Source organism: Fringilla coelebs (genome assembly GCF_963513975.1).
Source record: "Fringilla coelebs genome assembly, chromosome: 16".
NCBI lineage: Eukaryota > Metazoa > Chordata > Aves > Passeriformes > Fringillidae > Fringilla > Fringilla coelebs.
Genome location: NC_140042.1, coordinates 6,038,655 through 6,046,749, shown reverse-complemented (window position 1 = coordinate 6,046,749; position 8,095 = coordinate 6,038,655).

Sequence of the window (8,095 nt, the reverse complement as noted above, 5' to 3'; positions counted from 1 at the left end):
ATGCCTTCTGCAGGAAGCAAAATTCTGCAGTTAATTGCTTAGGAAACAGCTTTACACAACAGCTAGAAACAAAACTGAACAGTGACCAACCTCCCAGCAGCTGAAGGAGACAAAGTCCCCCAGTTCTGTTTGTCTCATCTCTCTGTGCTCTGGTAAAACCTGTGCTGAAACCATCTCATAATAAAGGCAGGGAGGCAGAAATAATTCAAACACAGATAATATTTAACACATCAACACATTTTAGCTTGCAAAGAGGATTCATGTTCTTGCAGTCTGAAGAAACACAAGTATGGCAGAAATTGCGTTGAGTTTCTAAACTCTTCCTTTCAAAAGGAGGCAGGAGTGTGTAGGTTATGTGCAGCAACTTGAATGATGCAAAATTTTAAAACCAACCTGAAATGGGTCTTTCTGAAGAAAGACTTTATCTGTCAGCAGCTCTGTAAATCTTTGACTTCTGTGATGCCCTTTTAGAATGTGAGCCTTTGTATACACACTTATAAAACAGGTAAAAAATAGTGAGCCTCAATACAGACCCTGAACTGAACATGAATTTGGATACAGCAGCAATTTTGAAACTCTAGATTGCAGGTACACCTTCACATCTCACTGATAACACCAAGTCATCACCACAATTCTGGGTTAGGTTATTCCTGGGGGTGAACCCTGAATGAACACTCGAGGTTTCCTATTGCCCTTTGCAACTACCTCACATGTGAGGCTCACCTTCTAAAATGATAAATATGAAGACATAAAAATCAATTCAAGGAAAAACTAATTTTAAAATGTCAACAAGACCTTCTCTTAGCATTTACTCAGATCTCATATCAAGCTGTACAACTCCACAGTGGCTGTCTCTACCAGGGTGTTTTCCCTAAAAAACCCCCACATTTTAGCTGTAAAAGAAATCAAACACCTTTTTCTTCTTTTTCTTGTGACTGTCCCATGGAAAAGGACTTTTAGTTATTAACTCAAAATTTAGCCTTTAATCATATCTGCTGAGAGCAGGGCTGAAGCTGTGATGCAATGCACAGCTTTCCTGCACAGCATATGGTATTTGAAGAGAGAGTAGAAGGGAAAAACGACAGACAGGAAAAGGTTCAGACTTCTGTAGCCTTGGTTTTGCACTGCGTGGTAATTATACTGAAGAATTCATGACTCACTTTGGTGCACTACTGTGTGCTGCTAAATTAGAAGTTTGGCAAGGACACCAGACAAATGATGAAATATATAATATTGGTTTCTCTAGCATAGCTCATCACTATAGTCTCATGGGGTTTCAAAGGGCTTTTTTTAGCACTCTGGGAAAACAAGGTCTTTTTTAAACAAGAAAAACATATTGAATCAAAAATGTGCTGTATGGAAGTCAGCAAAAATAGGTAAAATTCCTCTTTAAAAAAATCAGCCTTTCAGGTAGTTTGAGTAATTGCTCTCTAAGACTTATTTCTGAGTCTACACAGAGCATCTGACATGGAGACTACTAAAAGCTGTTGTGCATTAAAGCATAAGTGTGATATGGAGATGAAGCTCCTCCACTATATAACATTCATAAGAAAATGTTTTCTTTACAGCAGCTTACAAATGTGTATTATCAAAATGATTTACATAAAGGCTCCCCAGTCATTTGACAACTGCAAGGAGGCCAAGCACACTGGAAGATGTACACATTGGGACAGCACTTAACTCCTAAAGGCAAATCCTTTTCTCCCAAAGACTGCAGTCAGTCTGGAGTTATGCAGCACGTTGGAATTAATCCAGTTTTGCCAGGTGCAGCCAATCCCCCATGTAATGCTGCTCTAGTTATTCTGATTTGTAATGAGAAAGAAGTGGCACCAGTCCTAAGAAAGAGGCACCAGCATTAGAAATATTTTGCTGCATGACCCAGAATTACCATTTCAATTTATCCAGATAAAAAGCAAATAAAAATACCCAGCTCCCCACTAGGGCAGGGAAGGGAACCAACTTCTACTGGGCTTTCCCTATCTTTTCACAAGTTTACTGCAACATGCAAGGGGTCATAACGAGTTTCACAGGAGCCAGAGGGTTGGACCATGGAGAGAGTTAAGATGTTAGCAGAAATCCTGTCTGTGAAACTTGCCATTAACTTCAAGACCTCCCTGCACAAACCTGGCAAACTCTCAGAAATATTGGATGTTAAAGCCTCCATATGCTAAACCACCACTGCTCTGTACCATGTACTTTGTTTAAAGGCAAGCACAGAGATTGCAAACAGCTATTTTTAACTCTTTTCAGCGTACAGTACATCTGTTGTGTTTCTGATTTCCATTAAAAATGAGAGTCATTTACTGATCTGGCCATCATCCAGATTTCTACATGAAACACATGGACTAAGCATAAAACAACACTGTTTTATGTGCATGGGTGCATGTATTGTATTTATTATCTACTACAGTGATCAGAAGTACAGTTTAAAATGCTGTGGGGACTTTGAAGGAACAGACTATCACACTTATCTTATTTCCTCAAAGTCTCTGGACTCAAAACCATCAAGAACAAGGCTGTGAAACGTTTCTTTATGTTTACATGCTGCTGCTGGGACAAAATAATCCCACTGGCTTTGCTCACTGGAGAAGAGGATCCTGGGGCCGGGCACACAGCTCGGGGTGCAGCAGATACCTTCAGCACAGCTGCAGAGAACACCCATCAAGAAAAGCCTCCAACAATAACGAGCTGCTGGAGGCTCTGCCAACGTGGACCTCAGCCAGTAAGTCAAGCAAATTAAAAGCTGCAATCGCTTCTCTGACAATTCTCCAGCAAAACTTGTCCCAGGCTTTGCTTCCCTGGTGAAAAACAGAGGATGATCAGCGTGCACCAGAGGTCAGTGGGTTCACACTATCTGAGACCAGCAAAGGGAGGAAATTAAAACACTGCGAGGGCATCACTGAGTGCCCTGACAGCAGCATTTAGGAGCTCACTCCAAAGGCTGCTGAAGTCAACTGGACTCTCTTTGTAGATGCCACCAGCTTTAGGTCACATCTCATTGCAGGGCTCCACTGCCCTTCTGTCTGCTGATTTCAAAGGCAGCAAAGCAGCATTAGAGAAAAGAGGGACTTTCAAAGAAGCACCGAGTTAGGGCTGGAGAGGTCACACACCACAGCACTGCTCTTATTGAAACTTTGAGTGAAGAAAATATAAAGAGATTCACTCAAATTTGAAAATTAATTCCAAGGTCACTGTCTGGGCAACCTTTCAGCATTTGTTTTCCATTCTTGCATGCACAGAAAACCTTTTTCTAACCAGGATCCCTATGAAATCAGCAGGCCCAAAACGTGAACAGCCAGATGTTCAGAAAAAGGTGAAATCCAAATTGTGTATTTGATTTCTGATGTGATTACATAACCTGTCCTGGAGGAGAGGAGCTGACACCCCGAGCTTACACAAGTGACCCAGATGGAGCTTTGCTCGTAGGGCAATTCCTGTTATTATTAGCAGAGGCACATCTGGCTGGCCAGGCCAGCCCAGCACAGCCAGCCCCCAGCACTCACAGGTCCCAGACCATCACCACCATGGAGCTGTCAGCAACTGGGGCAGCTACAGGGCTCATTACCTCCTGTGATGATCACCACAGAGATGCCACTGGCTCCCCTCACCTCAAACAGGGCAAGCACTCACCACGTGCCCACTTGCCCATCAGGTCAAGTCACTTCTGAAGTGCACATTCCCAAATCTCTCCTCTTTAAGGACAAAGCTTAGGATCTTCTCTCACTGTGATTTATTCCCCTGGCCCTTGTGTGCTGGCTACATATGGTAATAATTTCACAGCCATTTTCAGATGATGCAATGAGATTAAATGACATGGCCATAGTAACAAAGAGATGGCAACATTAATGCAGACTCTGGGAAAAGCTCCTTGTTTTTAGCTCTAAATACGGGTGTACCATTTCTTTCATATTGTGTTACTCCTCCATGGCTGCCAGACTTGCCAGACTGACAATAGCATCTTATGTTACAAAACCTACAGTTTAATTTAACTTCAGTGTCCTTCAGAGGTTAAATTTCCATGGGAAATTACTTCTAGAGAAATATGGCTTGCATATGTTTGTGCCAAAAAGCCACTTCTGCTGCTTTTCTTCACAACTGTGATCCGTGCATATTTTATTTTTTGAATCATGACTCAGACTAAATAAAAGTTCAGCTTGGGTTTCAAGAATGCAAATGTGGATATTCAGCATCCAGGGTATTTTCCCACTATTGGCATTAGCCTGCCCAAGCTGAAGGAATGGCCCCTCTGGAGGATCCAGCTGGCAGCAGTCAGAGTCGCCCCTGCCCTCTGAACACTGGGGTCTGGAGAGCAAAGAAAAGGGGAAAACGATTTTCTATTAAAAGGCTTCAGCAGTGGCTGCCACTCCTGTGTCTCTCACCTCTTTAAGGCTCAGTCCTTTTTGCTCTCCTCTCTCTCTTTTACTGCGGTTTTTTCCTCAGCCCATCTTAGCTGTCAGGTGCCAGCAAGTGAAGAACAAAATTCCTTCAGATGGCACTTGCTGTGGGGTACAGCCAGGAGCACATTTGCTGTCTTCCCCCATTTCCTGCTGCCACGGCAGGAGCAGACGAGCAGCTGCACCAGAGCATGGCCTCAGTAAATTTAATGGTGGAAAAAGAGGCTCCAGGGCATACAAACTGCCAATATTGCCCTCTGGGGTAGGGTTATATATTCATATGGCAAAGTTGGGGTAGACAGGGGTGACTTCAGTGAGAAGCTGCCAGAAGCTTCCCCTGTGCCCTGTGGAGCCAATGCCAGCTCCAAGAAGGACCTGGCAGTGAACCCACCAGCATCTCCGGGATCTCTGGGATCCCTGCTTAAGAACTTGAATAACCCCACAAAACCTCCCAACTGCAGCCAGAAGAGAAGGGGCCACACAAGAGCAAAAACCCTGCAGATAACCAGGTCGGTGAGGGAGGGGAAGGAGTTCTGCAAATGTCAGAGCAGGGACTTCCCTGCAGTCTGTGGGAAAGAACCATTCTCTGTCCTCCTGTGCCACTTTGGGGGCAGCAGGTAGAGAAACCGCAAGTGAAGTTGAGCCTGGGAAGAAAGGAACCAAAAGAAAGGCATTTTTAAGATTTTATTTCATTTCTCATTATCTTCCTCTGATTTGACTGGCAAAAAATTAAACTTGTTTACCCAAGTTGAGACTCCTTTGCCTGTAACAGTAATTGTTGATTAATCCCTGCCCTTATCTCAGCCCTCAAGCCTTTTGTTATATTTCACCTCCCCTGTCCAGCTGATAGAGCAGTTTTGGTGGGTACCTGGTGTCCATCTAGGGTCAATTCACCACAGACTATTTGTATTTTAGTGCAAATAAAACTGAACTCTGAACTGTTTTGCAGCAATGTCGAACTCTCCCTTCTGTGGATAAACCAAAATGCCAGATCAAGTGTGGAGGGGAAGGCTCCTTTAAAAGGGAAATGCTTTGGGTCTAGCTGGAGCCATGAGATACAATGGCCACTTCACTCCCATTTTGCCACAGGTTTGTAATACCAAACAGGTGGAAAATAGAGTGATTAAGCTCTGTGACTTTTGTGCTTCCTCTGTAATGGGATCACCCTGGAGTGTGCTCGGGCATCTGGTACACCCCCAGAGCAGCCTCAGCCCTCACTTGGGGCTGCTGTGCCCTGAGCACCGGTGCAGGGGGGCACATGGGGACCTTCTGACCCAATTTATGTGCTGATTGAATTTCCAGCTAACAGCTACACAACAAGACTCTGGAAAATGGCATCTTCCTTGGTGCAGAAAGGACCCTGCGGACTGCAGAAGCGCTTCATGTTCCTCTGCACCGCTCCATAGGCAGCAGATGGGACCAGTCACACATTGTCAGACCTCCATCAAAGACTCCTCCCCATCCTTCACCCAACTGTCAGGAACACCCCCAAGTCCTGCCCAAACTCCAGCACTTTCCAGTGCTCTGCCCTTTGCCATCTGCAACCCCCACCCACTTCTGCCAGGGGCACACAGCAAAGCCTCCGAGCAGGTCTGGACTACCCACAGCGCTCTTCCTGAGAGATCCTAGAGGCAGGAGGCACAGCCTACCTGCAATTACTATTAGAAGGAACTTATAATTATCTTTTCTGGGTTGAGAAACAATAAAAGAAAAGAAAATGAAAATTATAAAGGAAGTGCTCGTATTGCACTACCAACACCTACGCAAATGATTCTCAAAGCTGCTCTCACCGTTTGTTATTCCCTTGTTTCATTATTTTTCTGTGTCCTTCATTTTCAGTCCTCCTGTATAAGACATTTTGCTCTTTTGCTTCATAATTTTGTTCTTTAATTTATTTGTCCTTATTTCCTTTCCTGCTTCCTTTGATCTTTATCCTTTTAACTTTTGTTTTTTTTCAAAAGCTTTTTTTGTAAACTCTGCCAGTTTCAATGTGCTGTCTTTGATGCATTTTTGAATTTGCTGCTACTTTGCTCTTCATGCAACTTTTATTTTTCTTGCTGGTTTATTTGTCATCTGTGGGACAGAAACAATCAGATGCCAGGAACATTGCATCACTGCACACTGTAAATGCTAAATTTAATTTTCACTTTTTTACCCCTAGGCCTTGACTTACCCACCTCAACTACATTTGCAGAACGGAATTCTAAAGTGGGCCCTATGGATAAAAAGCAAAACACGTCTGTGGCCTTACATGAAGGTCTCCAATATCATAGATTTGAGTCTTGCAGAACTTAGTGGTGATCCTTAGTGAGTTGGGAAGGAAGTCTGCTCACATTTATGGTGTTATTCACTATGAGCTGAGCAGGACCTCTGTTCCTGGTGATGGAATTATGTACAAGGGTTTCAACAGTCTCTAACTTCAATCTGTTCAGTCCTTAAATATCAAATTTCTGTTGATTTCAGTGAGCTACAAAGGAGGCCAGGCAGGTTTTGCTGGCTCACCTCAAGCTGAGGGAATCAGATCCAACTGAAAAAGGCTCTTCCCATCACAGCAAGGCAAAAAGCTCTGAGCCATGGCACTGCCCCTTCAGGGATCTCAAGCATGAACCCTTTCTCAGAGCTACCTCAGTGCTGAATGGAGTAACACCATGCCAAATGCACAAAGCCCCATCCCTGTACCTTGGCTAGCCTGTCAGAAGGGCACAACATTTTTGAAAAGAACAAGGGAACTGCTCAGCTTTGCACCACAAAATATGAGCACAGCAGAGCTTTGCAGCCACTGTCACTACAAAGCCCACGTGCCCTTGGAATGATCAGCTCCAGTACCAGCAGCAGATTTGACTCCTGAGGGAGGATTCACAAATATGAGTCAACACATCAGCATTTGTGTGTATGGCAGTCATGTCTGAAGGGTTCCAAATGAGATCTGGGCCATCCTAGCCCTGCTCTAGCTGGCTGTGCTAGGGTGTCTTGAAAAATGTTTTTTATTTTAACAGCTATTGCATTGGCTTTTACCTCTTCTGCATGTTCTCCTACGAGAAAGGACAGAAATCAGAGCAGACAGCCATGTACAGAGCACTAATCCAAAAGATAATGGGAAGAAACTTTGCAAGGAGAGAATTCAATTCACTTTATAACAAGCAAATGTTCATCTCTCACAGTGACATCCAGAATGAGCAATGCTGGGTTCCTGCAGGCTCAGCTCTTTGTATAAAGGTTGTGATATTTTGTCAGCAAGGAAAACAAAGGTGCTGAGATGGGCTGGTCAATAATTGACTGAGCCTTGTTACTCACTGCAATCACTATCTTGTCACCATGTCTCTGTCTCAAAGTTTCAGTTAAAACTAGTGAATCACCACACTGAAAAAGACTTCTTACCTTGGAAAAAAAAGGAAATTACAATCACTGACAACAACAACAAAGACTTCCTATCTGGCTTTGTCAAAGGTCACTCAGCAGTTAAGTCCATTTACACTGTGACTTCTATCAGCTGTGAAGAACACAGAACAAAGCGAACACCAATATTCACTCCTCTGGCTTCAAAAATTTCCATGGAAACCTTTTTTATCCCCCCTTTCTTTTTAAGTTACCTCAGTCTTCAAAGAACCCAACAAAGACAAAGCCTGCACTGGAAGCCACTTTCACTTTGCATGTCTGACATTCGTGTTTCCAGCCCACCTGAGAGTCATAACCTTGACACA